The following is a 19,431-nucleotide window of genomic DNA, read 5'->3' as shown; positions in this document are numbered from 1 at the left end:
TTCCTGCTCTGCTAGCGTAAGAAATGATTTCACTGCAACCACAACAACCATTGTTATTCCTCTTATGTGGTGAAGTGGAGAAAAAGAGTTTTAAGTGATCATTACTTAGTGAAAATTGAACTGTCACCATAAATAGTCAACAGATCAGAACATTTAAACAAAGCTAAAAGTTCCTTTACACTTCAACTCCATTGAAGTAAAAAATGCTGCATAAAATTTATATGAACTCTTATCATCATCTTGCCCTTTCAGATATTGTTACTGAGTCCAAGTTCATACTGCTTATTAAATGACTGGCCACTAAATTAAGAGATGAGATGCTGGGTCAAGGAACAGTGACTTTATTTGGAAAGCCAGCAGACCGAGAAGATAGTGGACTCGTGTCCCAAAGAACCATCTTGCCTGAGTTAGAATTCAGGCTCCTTTATTACTAAAAGAGGAGAGCGTAAACTCAAACATTTCCTGGGTCCCATCAGCTTCAGGTGGGGAAGTGTTCATTTCTTCCTCCCTGCAGTCATTCACAGGTGAGCCTGGTCAGGAGCTTTCTTGTCAGCTAAACAAGAGTATTTTAACTTAATGTTCATTACCTGGGAAGCAGAGACAGGCCATTATGTATAATTTAAGCTTAAAGGCAACATCCCTTTAGTGATTAATTTCTATTAGAATATAAAGTTTTTTTTCCCTGTTACATCAACTCACCATATTTCTATTCTGTTGATGAAATACTGAGATACTAAAATTTAATGAATGGTAGATCCAAAATGGACAGAAGAAAATTGTATCATTTATTAATATACTTTGGAGGACTAGCCATAAAAAGATTTCTATAAATGACAACTCATTAATATATCTTTTACTTGAAGGTACTCATTGAACCTGTGATTACCTGTCAGTTTCCTAAATAGATATTTTCTAAGGAAAGGACATGAAGAAAAAGGGACCAAAAAAATCTTAAAAGAGTTTCTATAAAATTTCAACATGCACTTCTAAAAGACTTTCCTTTGATTAAATAAAATAATCCTATATGATTCTAAAAACCTTATCTGTGGCACAGGTCTGAAATCTTTCTGTCTGGCAACAAAGGTCTCTGAAAGACTGATTACTTGAAGCAGAAATTCCCACTGGTCAGTGGAGTAGGTAGGCTTTCTGAAATGCTCCCCCCAAATGTCCCACCCTAATCCCAGCCCCTGTGAATATGAGGCGTGCTCTCTCCCATGATTGTGTTAATGTAGTACAGCTGACCTTAAGACAAGGGTTCTCTAGGTGGACCTCATCTAATCACACAGGCCCCGAAAAGCCGAGGGCTTTCTCTGAGCAGCAGCAAACGTTGTAGAGATTCAAAGCGTGAGCAGGATGTGGTGCGCCATTGCTGGCCATGATTGTAGAAGAGAACATGAGAAGGAATGTAAGCATCCTAAAGGAGCTATGAGAGTGGTCACAGTGACTGCCAGCCAGGAAACAGTGACCTCAGGCCTACAACTGCGAAGAATTGAATTCTGCCAATAGCTTGAATTAGTTTAAAAGTGGGATCTCCTCAGAGCCTCCACACAAGGCTGACACCTGACCTCAGCCTTGCCAGGCCCTAAGAAGACAGCCCAGCCAACCAGGGAATGCAGCCAAGCCAGCCTGGACCTCTGCCCTACAGAACTGTGAGTTTGGGTGTTGCCTTACACCTCTAAGTTTGTGATATTTTTTTACATTGCGATAGAAAACTGATAGAGTCAGGAAAAATGTGACCAGACTACTTAAGGTAGAAGGAAATTCAGTGTATCTGGTGCACCAGTTCCCTGGGCCAAGAAGGTCTCTAGACACAGGAAGCAGTGTGAAACCACAAGCTATTTTAAATTTTGAAAAGTTTACATCATCATACATTTATTATCAAATACTGCTGTACAGATATACTTGATCTTGATAACCATCAACTTTCTCTGTTTCTAGCCCCACTAGAATATAAGCACCACTTGGGCAGGAGTGTTTTCTTTCTTTTTCACCATTATCCCCAAGAATAGAAGCTGGTACCCAATGGGCACTTAATAAGTGTTTTTCAAAAAAACAAACAAATGACTTGGGCCAGGATTATATCAAGTTGGTATTATAACATCAATTATTCAACTGTTGCCAATTACTTGTGTTTTGAACACATTAGAGAGATAATAATGATAAACTTCTATGTAAATGAAGTTAGATCGACAGATCACTCAAATCATAGGCTTCATGGACAGGGGAAAGCAATAAAAAGGACATTAGTTATTAATCTGTTTTGATGAAAACATGTTTGTCCACACCCCACCTCTAGACATATAGATGAGGGTAATTAGTTGGATTAAATAAGTCTGTAACTGTTAGCTAAATTGTGGTATTGGCTCTAAATGTTTATGCTAAGAAGTTTTTTAATCAACCAAAAATCTTTCCAAATTTAAAACTGATAAGTGCTACTGCTAAATCAGCTGTGTGAAGAGAAAGTGGGAACAGGCTGAAAAAACAGGCTTCAGATTCACAGTTATTGGAACACGAACTCAATTCCATTCAGTTTAATTAAACTTTACCAAACACCAACTATATGTACAATATTAATAGATACTCTTTGGCTTATGAGGATGAACAAACGTACTATGATCCTGGAGGAATTCTGGTGTAGGAGGGGAGCAAAGGCTTGCACTCACATAAATACAGCACGAGGGAGATGTGAGGGGAGTTATCAGGGGAGCACAGAGAACCATGGAAGGAAATAGGTGATGAGCTTACCTGAAGCTGGAAGGGGCAGCAGTGTTTCCTGGAGGAAGCATCATCTGGCGTTATAGCAGTGACCACTGAGTGGACTTTGCTCTGAAGTTTATTCACATTCTACAGAAGAGGTGTTTCACGAGAAACTTGCCCCTTGAATTCTTGCCCCATCTATGGTTTGATATCTAAACAGAAGTAAAACCAGCTGTAGAGCTGATGTACCTCAGAAATAAACAGGCAGGAAGTATTTATTAGACTGAAGGTTGCTCTCCATTTGTATTTTCGCAGCACGTGACCCATATGTGCTCCTTGTATGTATTCTTTGCCCCTCAGTTTTCTCTTGAATGCACTGATGCTGAACTTTACACTGAGGTTAATATGGAGGATCAAGCATTTTAAAACGTGAAGAGATCCAGCTCTAGTATTAAATAACTGCTTTATATCTGAGAGGAAGGAAGAACATCTCCAGTCACACCTGTAATTGGTAGTTTCTTCTCCCCCAGGTCAGAGAGCTGTAATCCCCAGTCTCTGCACTCTGGCACTTAGCCTCTGTTTAGCGTTCTTTCTAAATTTGTGGAATGTTTCCTCAAACCTAAATACAGGATTGAGTAAAAGACATGGCAAAAAATACAAAGAACATCTGGGAAATAATATACATTTTTTAAAAAGCTGCTTTTCTTACTCATCCTGGCACTGCATTGGTGGTGCACAGTTCTCTTGGTTACATTGCCCTCTAGTGGTATCATGAGGGTGTACGTGCAATAAACATTTCTGTTTAGTTTTATTCAATGTTTATTGAGCATCTGTTGTATACTTAGCATTGCGGTAGGTTCTGAGAAGACTGAGACATTTAAGACACAGTTTATGCTCTTGCTTATTTCTTGGCCTGACAGTAGAGGTATTTAACCATAGCATAGTGTGAAGAGGAACTAACAGAGAAGTGCGTACAAAGACCTGTGAGTGCGCAGATGGGAAAGCAACTAATTCCCTGTTAAGTGTGTCTGGAAGGGCTTTTCAAACAAATTAACAGTTACGCAACACCTTAAAAATTCATAGGAGTTTCCCAGGTGTGTGTGTGTGTGTGTGTGTGTGTGTGTGTGTGGCTTCAAGACTGACGGAGCAGCCCGAGTAAAGGAAGTTAGTCCTTTATTAACTATTAAAATGCATAATGTGTTCAGGTGACAGTCAGGTGCCTTTCACGTGAGATTCAAACTTGCTTCATCCTGTTGTTATAATCCTGAATCCCCGCAAAAGACTTCACAAACTTACTGCATTTTGTATATTAGAAAGATTGGGACAAACTAATCAAATAGATATTTATATTGGAGTCAAGATTCTGCTCTAGCATGATCCGAACAATAAATTACATATGATACAAAATACAGTTTTATAATATATAAATTTATAATAAATGTAAATTAGAAAATACACAATGATAATACAGATCACTGTTTTGACATACAGTCTAGTTTCCATCTTCCCCTTCCTGGATATATAATACTGACTTTCTTTTACCATCCCTTTAAAAATTCCTATGTTCCTTAATTTGCTGGAAGAAAAAAATCAGAGTTTGAAAAATACAAGTAACTGTCAGACTCCAATTCCAGTGTATTTACTGACTGACATTGTGGGAATATCTTTTGCCTTTTGCTGTGCAGAAGATTAGCACCTTTCTGGCTTCTGGACTTCTAGTCCACAATTGTGCAGAGTCCTGGACCATCCCCAGCTCTGCCACTGAGATGCATGCCTTAGGCAATTCTCCTGATGTCCATTCCACACCCCCTTCCCAGGTCTGTGGAAGGGTGGAGGGATGGAGGTGTGATTGTAATCTATGACCCAAGATTCTTTCCTCTGCAAAAGCAGCATCCTGTAGGGGGCAAACTTGGGTTCTGAAGGCAGACAGATTGGGAAAAAATCTTGGCTCTACCATGTACTAGCTGTGTGATATTGCAAATATCTTGGTCTTTCTGAGCTTCAGTTTCCTCATCTGTAAAATGGAGGTATGAACATCTACCTCCAGGATTGCTGGAGGAATTAATAAGAATACATGAAAAGTTTACTTGGCCAACAGAAAGTGACCAGTAAAGATTCAGTCCTTTCCCAACACCCTTCATTCATTGTAACAAACATATGCTGCCCCAAACTTCTACTTAAACCTGAGCACAGTGTAATAACTTACGTTTTTCCATTTTGCCAGAACTACCTAACATCCAGAAAGCACCTTACCATTTGACACTCAATCTCATAAGCCTCATCTCATTGAATCCTTGGCCAACCCTGTGAGGAAGTTCATCTTAACATCTCTCACCCACAGTTGACTGAGAATCTGCCCTGTGCCAAATGAAATGCTGAGAGTAAAGCACTTAATCCCTGCCCTCCAGAAGCCCCTTCAGCCAGGTAGGGTGAGGCTGATAAGAAAACCAGTTTGAAAGGTGCTGTAATGCAGGTGGAAGGTTTTAAAGGAGCACAGAAGAAGGGCACTTAATTTAAGTTGGTTCTTGGAGTAAGAGGGGGAGGTAAAGCGAGTTGGAAAGAATACAGAGTTTCTCTTGTGAATAATGAAAGGAAATACGCATGGGGGGTGAGGGGTTGAGAAAGAACGAGGGTGGTAGAGAAGGGTGCTGGAGTGGGACTTTTCCAGAAAGAGGGAACACAAATTATTGAGGTTAGATGATGAAGTCCACATTTGTAATCAAATAAATCTTCTAGGCTGTCACATTTGGTCATATTTATGTGTATGGTCGATGTGGTGCTGGGAGATGAATAGGCTTTGTAGCCCAGGTAACTGAAGTTTCTTAGACAAACCATTACCACTCTCCAAAATAACTTAGCCATGTTCCAGTTAAAAATGAAAGAAAATTAAGTCACCAATTTCTCTAACCCTAATCATAGTAATGATATTTGTCCATGGAGTCATGGTGCCAATACTGTTTTATATACATAGATAGTCCTGTGATGTATCAATATTTTTCCTTAAACGTGTGCATTTTCTAGATGACAAAAACTACCTTAAAAAGTAGCAAAAGATGCTTTGCTAACAATAGGGCTCATTTATTCACTCTGCATTTGCCCATCCTATCCATGCAACCCAGCTCTTCAGTGCATGTGGACATCATAGATTCACTTCTCCCTTTGCTTATTCTCAAAGGGAGTGCTTGGGCTTGCCAGGTGGCTCAGTGGTAAAGAATCAGCTCGCCAATGCAGGAGACATAGGTTCAATCCCTGGGTCGGGAAGATCCCCTGGGGATGGAAATGGCAACCCACTCCAGTACTCTTGCCTGGAAAATCCTGAGCCTGGTGGGCTACAGTCCATGGGGTTTCAAAAGAGTCAGACACAACTGACCTTGCAAAAATCAGAATGCCAGAAGTGAGGTAAGTGAGCACCACAGCAGTGTGATAAATATGCTTCCAAGCCACGGTGGCGATGGAGTGCTGTGAGATAACAGAGCAGATTTTTTCGCCTCCCTAACTTGGGCACGGATGCAGTCTCTTCTTCTCTAACCTTGATTCCTGGCAGAAACAACCAAACATTTGCATTTTAGAGTCCTTTTTTGGGGTGAACGTTTGGTGTGTAGAACTTTTTCTCCAAGGATAATTTTAGCACCAAATTATTTCAAATCCTGGCAAGTTTCAAAATATGAGTGGGCGACTTCGGAAAAATCTATTCTCAAGAAATAACAATGGTGTCAATACAATCCAAGAGACTTGGAAAGGGGTTTATACACACACACACACACACACACATGTACATACTCCTTCACTTTCCAGAAATTGAAATTGATTTAACACATTGAGATTAAGTTACTTGGGTATTTCTCTTAAATGCCAAAGAATAAATTTATTTTGGCGTTAAAGACAAACATTTCTAACTCACAGAAAAGAGGGCAGAGAGTTTGGGCTTAACAAGAATTTTAGGAGAATTGCTGTTACAAAGGCAACCCTCATTCCTAATATACCACTTCCCTCTCTCTCCTGAGTCTTTCCTTCGAGGAACACCAAAATCAATGAGTCAATTAAGGTATAGATCCGGGGTATATGCCAATCATCCTGTGTGGTTCCAGAACATAATTTGCAAGGGCAAAAATGAAATACCCTCAAAGAATGATTTTGCACATATAATTACTCCTATTTGCTTGCATTCCACATTCCTTTTAATTTCTCCTCCTACCTCCCAAGTTTTGAGAAAGAAATAAAAGTTATATTTTTCTATGTACAATATCCTTCCAGGTGGGTGGTCATTGCAAGGTAAATAGTAGGTAAATAGCAAACATGAAGTGACTGTTCCACTTCTGTGTATTTCATGGAGTCCAAAACAACATAAGAGCTCAACTTAGCATTTCTGTGCTGAGGGAAATTAACCTACTGACATATACAAGTTTTACTTGGGGGATTTTCTCTTTCTAAAAGATAGGAGAAGGCAGATTATCTTTGAAAATTTGAGAATTCATAACTCTTCTGTGGCCTCAATTCCTGACATAGATGTAATAATGAAATAAGAATTACCCATAATTCCAAGTAGAGATGATCATTGCTAACACACTCATATCCCATGGATGTCATTTACTTATGTCTAACACAATGTATGTGGGTGGGTGGGTATGTCTGTGTAAATTACAAGCTGAGTTATGTCAGGAGGGCCACAGTGAGGTGGTCACCAGGCCAGGGCTGCAAGTTTGCAAGGGACTACATTTCTGGGCACTTAGCTGAGGTGGAGCACCAGTAATGTTCAACACTTCACAGCCTCTACGGCTTTGTATTATGGCTATAGTATAAACACACACACACACACACACACACACACACACACACACACACACACACTCGCGCGCGCGCGAAAGGAAAGCCTCTTCCTCCAAGTCTCCCCAGTGTACCATGCTGATAAAGCCTAACACTGTCCTTTGGGCAAAGGATCCATCTGCATTTTCAGAAAGCAGGTAACAAAGAGTGTATTTGTAATTGAGAGGCAATAAATTGATAATGGGCTTCCCTGTTGGCTCAGTTGGTAAAAAAATCCACCTGCAGTGCAGGAGACCCAGGTTGAATCCCTGGGTTGAGAAGATCTCCTGGAGAAGGAAATGACAACCCACTCCAGTATTCTTGCCTGGAAAATTCCATGGACAGAGGAGCCTGGCAGGCTACAGAACATGGGTTTGCAAAAGTTGGACAAGACTTAGTGATTAAATCACCACCACCAAATTGATAACTGACACCTGCCCCGAAGCAAAGGGAAGCATTTTTGCAAGCTCTTCTCAGAGTGCCCACTCATGGCAGGTGACCTGGCCATCTGTTTATCAAGATTTCAGGTCACGTGCTTTGAACTCCTTACATTTTGCTTCCCTCTGCCTGAATTTTGTTTTTATTTTTCCTCTTCTTGCATTGCCTGCCATGGTTCTGCTGAGTGGGTGGTGGATAGGATCTTGCCCTCTGGCCATAGCTGATTGTAGTCTGACTCAAAGCTACACCTTTCAATGGCCAGGACTGGCCATCCTGGGTCTCCCTTTGAAAAGTGAAAAGGCACAAAGATTTCAATTCATATCTCTATACAGACTTGAACCACAAACTGCATGCTGGGCAAGCAGAAAGTGGAAGGAGGGGGTCAGGTGGTGAGCAGAGAGCTGAGACCCCAAAGTAAGCACAAGGCAGGGAATGTCTTCCAAATCACTTTCCAGTTCCTATGAGGCTGTACCTCTAAACTCAGGTTCTGGGAAATTTCCTTGAATCCCATCAATAACCCCCGATTTTGACCTGTGTTGGTTTTAATGGGTGTCTGTTTCATACTCATATTTGGCCTCTTTCTAGGCTCAGGTTTCTCATCCTTGAGGAGCTTCCCTCATAGCTCAGTTGGTAGAGAATCCGCCTGCAATGCAGGAGACCCCAGTTTGATTCCTGGGTCAGGAACATCTGCTGGAGAAGGGATAGGCTACCCACTCCAGTATTCTTGGGCTTCCCTGGTGGCTCAGTTGGTAAAGAATCCACCAGCAATGAGGGAGACCTAGGTTCTATCCCTGGGTTGGGAAGATCCCCTGAAGAAGGGAAAGGCTGGCCTGGAGAATTCCATGGACTGTATAGTCGATGGGGTCGCAGAGTCGGACACGACTGAGAGACTTTCACTTTCTCATCCTTGGTCCTATGGACACTTAGGGTGAGAGAATTCTTTCCCATTTGAGGGAAAGTGGGCTGGCTGTCCTTTGCATTGCAGGATGCTTAGCAGTGTGCTTGAACACTACTCACTAGATGCCAATAGTTCCCCTGTCACAACAATCAAGAAAGTCTCCAGCCAGTGTTAAATGTCCCCTGAGGGGCAGAATCACCCCCAGATGAGAATATCTGTTCTATACCAGTCTAATGCTTAGGCTCTCAATGCTGGTCCCCTTGTCACCTCCAAGACAGACCACATCATGTCTTCTTTTGACCTAGAGACTTGCTCAAAGCCCCTCTCCATCTTTGACCCAATTTTTTCAGAAAGCACTCTTCTCTCTTTCCCTTTAAGTCTGATCTAGACTTGCTGCTCTTGGCTTACAATCCCTATCTTCAACTAGTCTGATATCCTGGGTAAGAATCTCCAAGACTTAAACTATTCTTCAGAAAATCACTAATGACCTAACTCTATATTCAATCCAATATACTCATGAGGACTCACATTTTTCCTGCAACTTGTGTCCATTCCTTTCTGCTGCTGCTGCTAAGTCATTTCAGTCGTGTCCGACTCTGTGCGACCCCATAGATGGCAGCCCACTAGGCTCCCCCGTCCCTGGGATTCTCCAGGCAAGAACACTGGAGTGGGTTGCCATTTCCTTCTCCAATGCATGAAAGTGAAAAGTGAAAGTGAAGTCGCTCAGTGGTATCTGACCCTCAGTGACCCCATGGACTGCAGCCTTCCAGGCTCCTCTGTCCATGGGATTTTCCAGGCAAGAGTACTGGAGTGGGGTGCCATTGCCTTCTCTGCCATTCCTTTCTATTCACCTTTAAATTAGTTTGAACAGGAGATGGCAAAGAAGCAAATTTTTTGACACTTACACTCAGCAAGTTTACAACTTCCTTGCTATAGCAAATTGTACCCACAAAACAATAAGAAAATCACGGAAGGAAAATATAATTCTCAATTGAATACTATTGAAGATCAAGCAAGAAAAAGTGAGAGAATAAATGAATCAACAATATTAAACCATCATGATATGCCCCACCCCATTTCTGATGTTATGGGGAATAGAGAAAAAACTATTTGCTTTCAAGAAGTTTACATTCTAATTAAAAATTCAGTGCATATATATGCATGTGTGTGTGCTCAGTTGTGTCCAGCTCTTTGCAACCCCATGGACTGTAGCCCACCAGGCTTCTCTGTCCACGGGATTCTCCAGGCAAGCATATTGAAGTGGGTTGCCATTTCCTCCTCCAGGGGATCTGTCCGACCAGGGATCAAACCCATGTCTCCTGTGATGCCTGCATTGGCTGGTGAATTCTTTTTACCACTGAGCCACCTGGGAAGCCCCATGCATATATATAATTGAAAAATATGGCATATAATAGATCTCATTTTACAGTGCATAGATAACAAATACTGCACCGAGTTGACAGAGCACCAGCATCAGAATACTTCATATGTTTATACCGTTTCTACCATTCTTAGAGCACAGGCACGTCGCAATGACCATTGTAGAGTGTATATTATGCCAGAGTCTGTATAGAGAATTTGACATTCTTTGCTTTATTCCACATAAGATGGATATTCAAAGGGACTTCTCCTGAGGCCTGCAAATCTCGGTACAATGGATGATAATTTATATTTAAAAAATTGTGTAAGTTGATTTACATTATTGTCGTAGTTTCGGGTGTACAGCATAGTGGTTCAGTACTTTTGCAGATTATACTCCATTATACAAGGTATGTAGGGTTGGTCAAAAAATTGGTTTGAGTTTCCCCATAAGATGTTACAGAAAACCCGAATGAATTTTTTGGTCAACCCAATATAAATTGTATATATTATTATAAGATAATGAGTATAATTCCATATATAAAGTAAATCCTTGATGCTTATCTATTTTATATATAGTAGTCTGTATCTGTTAATCCTGTCTCCCTAATTTGTCCCCCCTCCCGCCCTCTCCCCTTTGTTAACCACACGTTTATTTTTGAATATGTTTCTGTTTTGAATATACATTCCTGTCCTTTTTTAGATTCCACATATAAGTGATATCATATAGTATTTTGTCTTTCTCTGACTTCTTTCACTGAAAGTGCTACATTCTCTGGGTCCATTTATGTTGCTGCCAATGGCAGTATTTCATTCTTTTTTATTAGTCCCACATTTTAAACTGGAGTTGTCAGACACATCCCTGCAAGACTAGCTGAGAGGCTGCCAAACTGGTGTTTCATCCCTCCCAGCCATTACCCATCCATGGTCTCTGTAAAGAGAAGGCTGGAAGAGAGAGAGGGCTGAAAATGTCATAACAGAAGAAGAGTTACTGACTTGTTGACCTAGAGCTAAGTTCTGTGCTCCACCCCCTCCTAAGCTCCATGAGATGTGAGCCAAGAATGATTGGGGTGCTGCAACAAGAGGAGACGGGGTCTCCTGTCCCAGCTGGCTGCTGACTGAGCTGCATTTTGCTTGGAGAGTCTGAAGGTGGGGCTAGATTGCAGTCACCCACAAGGGCAGGGGTACAAGAGAAAACATGGAGGTGGCAATATGTGTGCTTGGTACAGGTAGGGCAGAGAAACACAAGGTTTTTCAGGGCCAACTAGATACTGGGGAAGAAAAGTGGGCTCCTTCCATCCTAATGGAACCCTTGAAATGAAAAGGCCTTCTTGTCAAGGAGAGATATCCACATAAAAAGATGAGGGGGTATGTGATGCTGAAGCCAGTGGCAGGTAATGTATCCCCTGCCATAGAGGCCTGTGAATTTCAGGGGTCCTTGAGGAATCTTCAAAGAATCCACACATTGGCACCCCACACAAGAGCCAGGCTTTAGTCTTCTGTTGTGACAGAGGGCACAGATGTCTTAAGAGAGAGCCAGGTAAGTGAAGACTTTGCCACTTTCCTTCTGTTTCTCTTTCCTCCTGTCCTGACTCTAGAAGACCTAGAAGCAGGCAAAAGAGGAGGGGAAGAGAAATAGGGAGTGAAAAGGTTCCTGAGCCATGAGTCAAGCTGAGTTGGTGGGAAGAGGTGGGTGGGGGAGAAGCTTTTAGATCTGTATTTGGATTGTTGTTGTTTAGTCACTCAGTTGTCTCCAACTCTGCAACTCCTTAGACTGTAGCCTGCCAGCTTCCTCTGTCCATGGGATTTCCCAGGCAAGAATACTGGAGTGGGTTGCCATTTCCTTTTCCAGGGGATCTTTCTGACCCAGGGGTCGAACCTGTGTCTCCTGCATTGCAGGCAGATTCTTTACCACTGTGACACCAGGGAAGTATATTTGAATTGGATGGGATTTTTTAATATTTGAAAGTGAAACTTGTCCTTGTAAGTTAATTTGAACCTGTTGTTTAACAGCCAGGAATGGAGAGGTGATATAACATGGTGGACGATAGGAGCTGGAGAAAATAAAACCATTTCCTGTTTCTCCCTCATCAAATTCAGGTTAACAAACTGGTTGAAAGCACAAAAACCCTGTAAAGTATGATTATTAGCTATTAACACTGCAGTTCAGAAAATATCAGTTCCCTGCCTTAAGGTCACATGGCCGGGAAGTGGTCTCAAAGCTGGAAAGCTGGGACCTGTGACACCATGCCCAGTGCTTTCTCACTGCGTCCCAGCTGCCCACTTGAAACAGCGAGGTTTGAGGTTTGCATATTAAAAAGAGGTAGAATTTTGCAAAGAGTACAAGTGAGGGCATGGCAGGCAGGTATGAGGGTGAAGCCTTGGGACACTGGACCAAGCTGGGGCCAGCATGCCGAGAGGAGGGTACGCTGGAGGGAGGATGTCCGGTGGAGCTAGGTTGTTGAGACCTCGGAAGGGGCGCCTGGATCTAATTGTCCTCATAGGTTCTGAGCCAGCAAGTGAGGTGAAGAAAGCCAGGAAGAAGTGCTTTAGTGGGGCTGAGAGAAGACAACACAGAAATCAGACCCTCTCAGGGGCCAGGCTATGAGATAATGAGGATGAGAACAATTAGAACAGTAACGGTAGCAACCGAAATTGGCAGGACATGATGACCAATTCGATAGAGGGAACAAAGGAGAGGCTTAAATAACAGGTGAGTAAAGAAAAGAAGCTGCTCAGGGCCTGTCCCTAATCTATTGAGGTAAATAGCTCAAAGGGCAACCTGTAAATCACTGCCACTATTAAGAGCCCAGGACTGCCAGTGAAGGCAGATTGGTCTAATCTAGTTTAGCCTTCCTTCTGCTCTTTCCCTTGACTGGGGATGCAGTGTGAATGCTAATGCATGTGGTTCAGAGGATTCACAGTGCTACATCACCCAGGAAAGCCAGCTGGCTGCCAAGACACAGCACAGGGTGACACTCACTGGAGTGAATTGAGCGTCTGGCTTTAACCTTGTGGGCGGCTGTTTTCCCCCCTCCCCCTCCCGCTGTGGTCTGGCATGCAGCCAGCTCCTCTGGATAGGGCATGCGCTAAGCAGGATGACAGAAAGGGGTCTTTTGTCAACCGGATTCCGCCACCAGCAGACACTGGAAACTCAGTAGCTCCATCCTGCCAGGTGGGAAAAAAACAGAAAAGCAGATAGATTTGAATGATTGACAATGGAGACCCAAAGCCATGAGGGGAAGAGAGATCAGAGAGGAGGAGGAGAGGAATTTGAAAGACAAGAGGTGGTGGGGAGTCAAAAGCACTCGTAAAGGGAGGGACTCCCTACGGCCCTGGGAGAGGGTGAAGTCGTGGGTGGCCCTGGGAGATGAGAACAAAGGCCGGGTGGGGGCGGAGCTCTGAGCAGGATAGATGCTGTTGGGATTACAGCAGATGGTTGGGGCAGGAAGTTACTGTTCTGAACATTCTTCTGGACCTGTTGGTTCGCGAGGAGAGTGATCAGCTGACAGTAAGCCTGTGTTTCTGTAATGCCAAGAACAGTTTTCATCAGGGCCACAAGTGGAGAAGCTCTGCTTTCAGGAGTGACCCATAGTGAGCAAAATCATAAAAATAAAAGAGAATGCCAATATATTGGTTTATGATGAGAAAGACAGCTGTGATGGAGCAGAGCCCAAACGTCAGTAGATCTGTAGGTTGGCTCCCTGCAGGTAAGTGACAAGGGGAGTAGAAATGTGGGCTGCAGGTTGTAGATGAGCCCACAGTCGGAACAAGGGTGGTTTGCTACATCATTCACAGCAGGGATGCAGCCAACACAGAACGACTATACACCTGGCAGTGCTTGGATGACCCCAGCAACTCTAGGTGCTTTAAATCCCGGCCTTTTATCTTCTAGGTCACAGTTTCTCAAAGTCTGGTCTCAAAATACCTGCATCTAAATTCACTGGGGAACTTAAATATTCAAATGCCCAGATGTCATCCCAGATTTTCCACAATCAAAATCTAAAGGGAGAGGTCCTATAACCTGCATTTTAAACAAATTCTCCACAGGATTTACGAAGTCTACATGGGGTTTTAGGCTGACCATTCACTTTCTTTTCAGTCTTTCTTCTAGTTAAGTACATTTGGTTGATTAGATTTGCCCAGCTAAACTTACCATCTGTGACATCTAGGAAGCCAATAGCTCATCCTCCCCTCTGCGTTCAGCTCCAGTGAAATATAAGAAGTGCAATCCATGCAAATATAAGAAGTCAAATGGCCATCTAAATGTTGGTTTTATTTAGTTAGCATTCTCTGGTCAGGCTTAGATTGACATATAGTCTGAGGCCTCCCAGCTGCCTATTAGAACTTAGATTTGGGGGCATTTCCAGGCCTGAGGCTGGAGAACCCTGACAAGGAGGGCTTCCTGCTTGGAGAGCGGGGGTGGGGTCAGATACAGTTGGGTGAGTCCAGAGATAAGAGGCTGAAGCATGCTGAGCAATGTCCACTCTACCTGGTGGACATTCCTGAGAGGATGACTTGCTGACAGAAGAGTTTCCCTCTGGAATCACATTGAAATGCTGCTGCTCTAGGCTTCTCTAAGTTGAAATCCACCTGACTTTACAAAGTGAACACAGGCTTAACATAGTCTTGCAAAGAAACCACAGATTACCAGGAGCTTTTTGCAAAATGGACCAGGATACAGACAGCTCACAGCAAATGTTTTCTAACCATATGAAAAGATGATCAGTCTTACTCACAGTGATAAACGCAAATTAAAACTAGCATTCTTTCAAGATACCACTTCCCACCTATCAGATTTGCAAAAATTCAAGTTTGACTCAATACTGTTCTTGGTGAGACTGTGGAGAAACCAGCACTCATGTACTGTTAGGGAGTGGAATAGGGTGATGCAAAATGGTATGAAGAGGATTTGGTTCTATTTAGCAAAATCACATAAGCCCTAAATCTCTTGTCAAACCAGACAACATGGAAGCTATGAAGGACTGCTGGAGATGTACCAAATGGTTATAAGGATCAACTTGAATTGCCTCCCACTGGTCAAAGATGGGATAAATTGAGCATTAACAAGAATAAGTGCAATTTAATTGAAACATCAAATATGTTTAAATGCATGAGATCATAATGATACAAAAAATTGGGAGTTACTTTTGGAGAATGATAGGGAGAAATCATTATTTTGAGAACTGATAAATAAAAGGAAAGCATTAAACATTTGGGATGAGTCCCTGGAGGAGGGCATGGCAACCCATTCCAGTATGCATGGAGAATCCCATGGACAGAAGAGGCTGGCAGGCTATGGTCCATAGGGTTGTAAAGAGTTGGATACAACTGAAGCTACTTAGCATGCATTAAACATTTATCTCCTTTTTTCCTACACAATTTCAACCCCATGGGGAAAAAAGAGTTGAAGTTAAAAAAGTATTAACTTTATAGAAATACCCAGTTTACTACATAGAGAAGACATGAGAGAATTAGAATGTACCCATGAAGAAAAGATTGCCCTTATACAGGTATTCCAGCTAGTATTAATAAATGAAGAAAGAATGATAGAATTAGACTACCATATCCCTAATGAATTAATGAAATCATTCATGCAATGATTATCCAGGGCTATTAGCATCACAAAATGCCTCCCGTTAGAATTATACACTATCCATGAAGCAGTTTCTGCAAGACAACTGAACTTGTTCAGATCTCTACATATAATTCCCAATTTATGGGAAATGTAGGGAACTGAGGAATGTATTAAATGATACCTGGCCCCTAAACAAAATCTAGGGGCTTCCCTGGTGTCTCAGATGGTAAAGAATCCCCCTGCAATGCAGGAGATCTGGTTGTGATCCCTGGATTGGGAAGATCCCTTCAAGGAGGGCATGGAAACCCACTCTAATATTCTTGCCTGGAGAATCCCCATGGACAGAGGAGCCTGGCAGGCTAAAGTCCATGGGGTCACAAACAGTTGGACATGATTGAGCGAGTAAGCACAAGGAAAATCCAGGTGTGGGAAACACTACAGGACAAACATATGTTTCTTTAACATGTAAACTGCAGAGAGAGAGTGAGTAAGAGGAGGGAAAAAAAGATGGAGCAGGGAACCTGTAAATTAAGAGACTTTAAAGACATATAGCCATTTACAATATATGAACAGTATCTGGATGCTGACTCAAATAAATAAATGCACATGAAAAAAAAACAAAGTTTGAAATAGGAAAGTTTTAAGTTGGATGTATATATTAGGACACTACTGTTACTTTTTAAGGTGAGATAATGGAACTGTGGGGTTTTGTTTTTAGAGACGTTGTTGTTGTTCAGTCACCCAGTTGTGTCCGACTCTTTGTGATCCCATGGACTGCAGCATGCCAGGCCTCCCTGTCCCTCACCACCTCCCAAAGTTTTCCGAATTCATGTCCCTTGCATCAGTGATGACATCCAGCCATCTCATCCTGATGCCCTCTTCTCCTTCTGCCCTCAATCTTTCCCAGCATCAGGAACTTTTTTCCAGTGAATCAGCTATTCACATCGGGTGACCAAAATACTGGAGCTTCAGTTTCAGCATCAGTCCTTCCAATGAGTATTCAGGGTTGATGTCCTTTAAGAAGGAGTGGCTGGATCTGCTTGCAGTCCAAGGGACTCTCGGGAGTCTTCTCCAGCAGCACAGTTCAAGGGCATCAATTCTTTGGTGCTCTGCTTTTACTGTCCAGCTCTCACACTCCATGTGATCACTGGGAAGACCGTAACCTTGGCTATGTGGACCTTTGTCGGCAGGGTGACATCTGTCCTTTCCAACACACTGTCTAGGTTCGTCATCTCTTTTTAGTGATGCACAACTGAAATAATTATAGATGAAATGATATGATACTTGGGATTCATTTCAGAACCCAGGGCCTGGAAGGGTGCTTGGAGAAGTGGGTGGGAACAGAGATGAGATGGCTTTGAGTTGACTGCTGCAGTTGAGTGAAGGGCAGGTCAAGGTTCATTATGCTATCCTCCCTTTGTTTGTGATTGCATTTTTCTATAATAAAAACAAAATAGTTTTTTTACAAATAAGACAAATTGAAAATAATACTAACAAGGCAAATACCAACCACAAGAAAATGGCAGAGCTGACACATTCCTCCTACTGTGAGCCTCTTGTCAGCTATCCAGTGAGATAAAAACAATGATAATCTAACTAGCACTAACACAAAGTTGGGGAAGATCTTCCAAGTTACCAAAGAAATATGTTTAATGATGAACCCTGATTTAATTGCATACTGCTCAAAGATCAGAACTTCTGTTTCCTATATTTTGCCTAGTTTAAAAATCACTCGACTGAAAAAAAAAAGACAAAATATATGAAAGAGTGGTTTTCAGCCATTGGACAATAAGGAGTGCAGAGCAGTGATCCCTAAAAGAAGGCAAGCAGATATAAAGTGAGCCCTACAGTCACCCCAGCTTACTGCTCAGAGAGTTTCCAGGCCAGAGCATAGGGAAGGAAATCCCAAACAGAGCCTGACAGACATCCTGTGTTCAGAAAATGGAGTTGAGAATGCAGAGAAGCCAAGTGGTTGGAATGCACAGGGCAAAGTGCTGACAAGCAGGGGCATCACAGAGACCGAGTTCTGGAGATCGACAGGAGGATCTGTTTGCATTTGAGCTGTAAACTGATCGGCACACATGTGTAAAGAAACTCCCTGAGGCCACCAGAAAGAGTAAAGAAAAGAATTCTTGCAAATCCCCAGGATTTGAAATAGTTCGCCTTCCCCATGGCCAGAGCAGAGAAATCTCTTAATATACAGGGACATCTGAGTGCCAGGTAGAACGCTCCGAAGGGTGTTTCAGTAATGGAACCACAATAGCCCTAGACTATGGTTTCTCAATCTTGGCACTAGCACTATTGACATTTGGAGCTAAATAATCCGTTGTGGGGGTTGTCCTATGCATTATAGAATGTCTAGCAGGATTCCTAGTTTCTACTTGTTAGATGCCAGTAGTACTCCCACTCCTGTAGTTGTGATAACTGGAAGTGTTTCCATACATTACCAAATGTTCCCTTCTCATAGGGTCAAAATTATCTCTGGCAGAGATTAGTTGCTGAGACTAAAGACTGTTAGTGGCTCTTAAAATCAAGCTGCAAAAGGGGTAAACCGTTTCTAAGGCACTCCACTGCATTCCAGAGCGAAGAACATAAACAATCCAGCATGCCAAAATACAGAATTCACTATATCTAGCATCCAACCAAACAAATGCAGACGTACAAAGAAACAGGAAACATAATCCAGTATGAGGAGGAAAATCAATCCATCAATAACAGATTCAGAAATAATACAGATGATGGATTAAGAGAGAAGGATGTTAAAGTAGCTACAATGACTATATTCCACATGGAATATGTTAAGTATGTTCCATATGTTAAGTATGTACAGAGAAACATGAGCAGTTTTAGGAGAGATGTAGGTGATAGAAAAAAGACCCGTATTGAAATTTCAAGATGAAAAAGACAGTGTCTGAAATGAAAAACACAGTGAATGGGATAAACAGTAGATTAGATACTTGAGAAGAAAAAAATAGTGCAAACAGCATGGAAATTATTCCATTACAATACTAAAGAGCATGAGAACCTTGAAACAGCTTCAAGTGGCTTAATACAGGTGGAGTTTCAAAAGGAGGGGAAAGACTGGAAACAAAATTTCTTGAAGAAATAATGGCTGAAACGATTCCACATTTGATGAAAACTGTATAGCTACAGATTCAAGAATCTCAACGACAAGCCGATGAAAGATGAAGATACACCAAGGCATATCCTAATCAAATTGATTAAAATAAGTGATAAAGAAAAAATCTTTAAAAAGAGAATAAAAACACAAATGATATATAGAGCAGAGATAAGAATGACTTATTGTTGGAAACAATGCAAGTAAAAAAGAGACAGCAGAGTTACATCTTTGTAGTACCAAAAGAAAAAAGAATTGGCTAACTTAGATTTCTATACCCAGCAAACATCTTTCAAAAATGAAAGCAACATAAAGATTTTTTAAAGGCATATGAAAGTTAAAAAAAAATTCAACATCAGCAGGCCAGAACTATAAGAAATGTCAAAGGACATATTAAGGACGAAGGAAAAAATACCAGATAGAAATCTGAATCTATGTGCAGAAACGAAAGCACCTGAAATGATAAATATATGGGCTAATACAAAGACTTTTTTCCCTTCTTATTTTGAAACTTCTTTTGAAAGGGCCTGGATATTGTTT

General features: G+C 41.8%; 2 long non-coding RNA genes across 6 annotated transcripts in view; one reads left to right on the top strand and one right to left on the bottom strand.

The window, feature by feature from the left end:
- Nucleotides 1-477: 477 nt before the first annotated feature.
- On the bottom strand, nt 478-3,031 carry LOC147344037 (uncharacterized). Of its 2 annotated transcripts, none has more exons than XR_015155629.1 (2): nt 2,746-3,031; nt 478-587 (listed from the first exon to the last, which is right to left on the bottom strand). It is a non-coding gene; the product is annotated as an uncharacterized LOC147344037 (long non-coding RNA). The 2 variants fall into 2 exon arrangements; XR_015155630.1 differs by lacking the exon at nt 2,746-3,031 and adding an exon at nt 700-1,137.
- The window catches only part of LOC147344036 (uncharacterized), a 131,509-nt gene continuing 113,214 nt past the window's right edge, over nt 1,137-19,431 (top strand). For 2 of the 4 annotated variants that reach the window (XR_015155628.1, XR_015155627.1), the window contains exon 1: nt 1,228-1,649. This is a non-coding gene — a long non-coding RNA (uncharacterized LOC147344036). Of the gene's footprint in view, nt 1,650-19,431 lie in introns of all 4 variants that reach the window. The other 2 variants (XR_015155625.1, XR_015155626.1) reach the window with 2 other exon arrangements.

This window comes from Bos grunniens, chromosome 26, assembly GCF_055505025.1.
Source record: "Bos grunniens cultivar Pamir isolate PY7600 chromosome 26, Bosgru_T2T1.0, whole genome shotgun sequence".
NCBI lineage: Eukaryota > Metazoa > Chordata > Mammalia > Artiodactyla > Bovidae > Bos > Bos grunniens.
The sequence above is the reverse complement of the archived record's forward strand: the minus strand, read 5'-3'. Positions and strand labels throughout refer to the sequence as shown.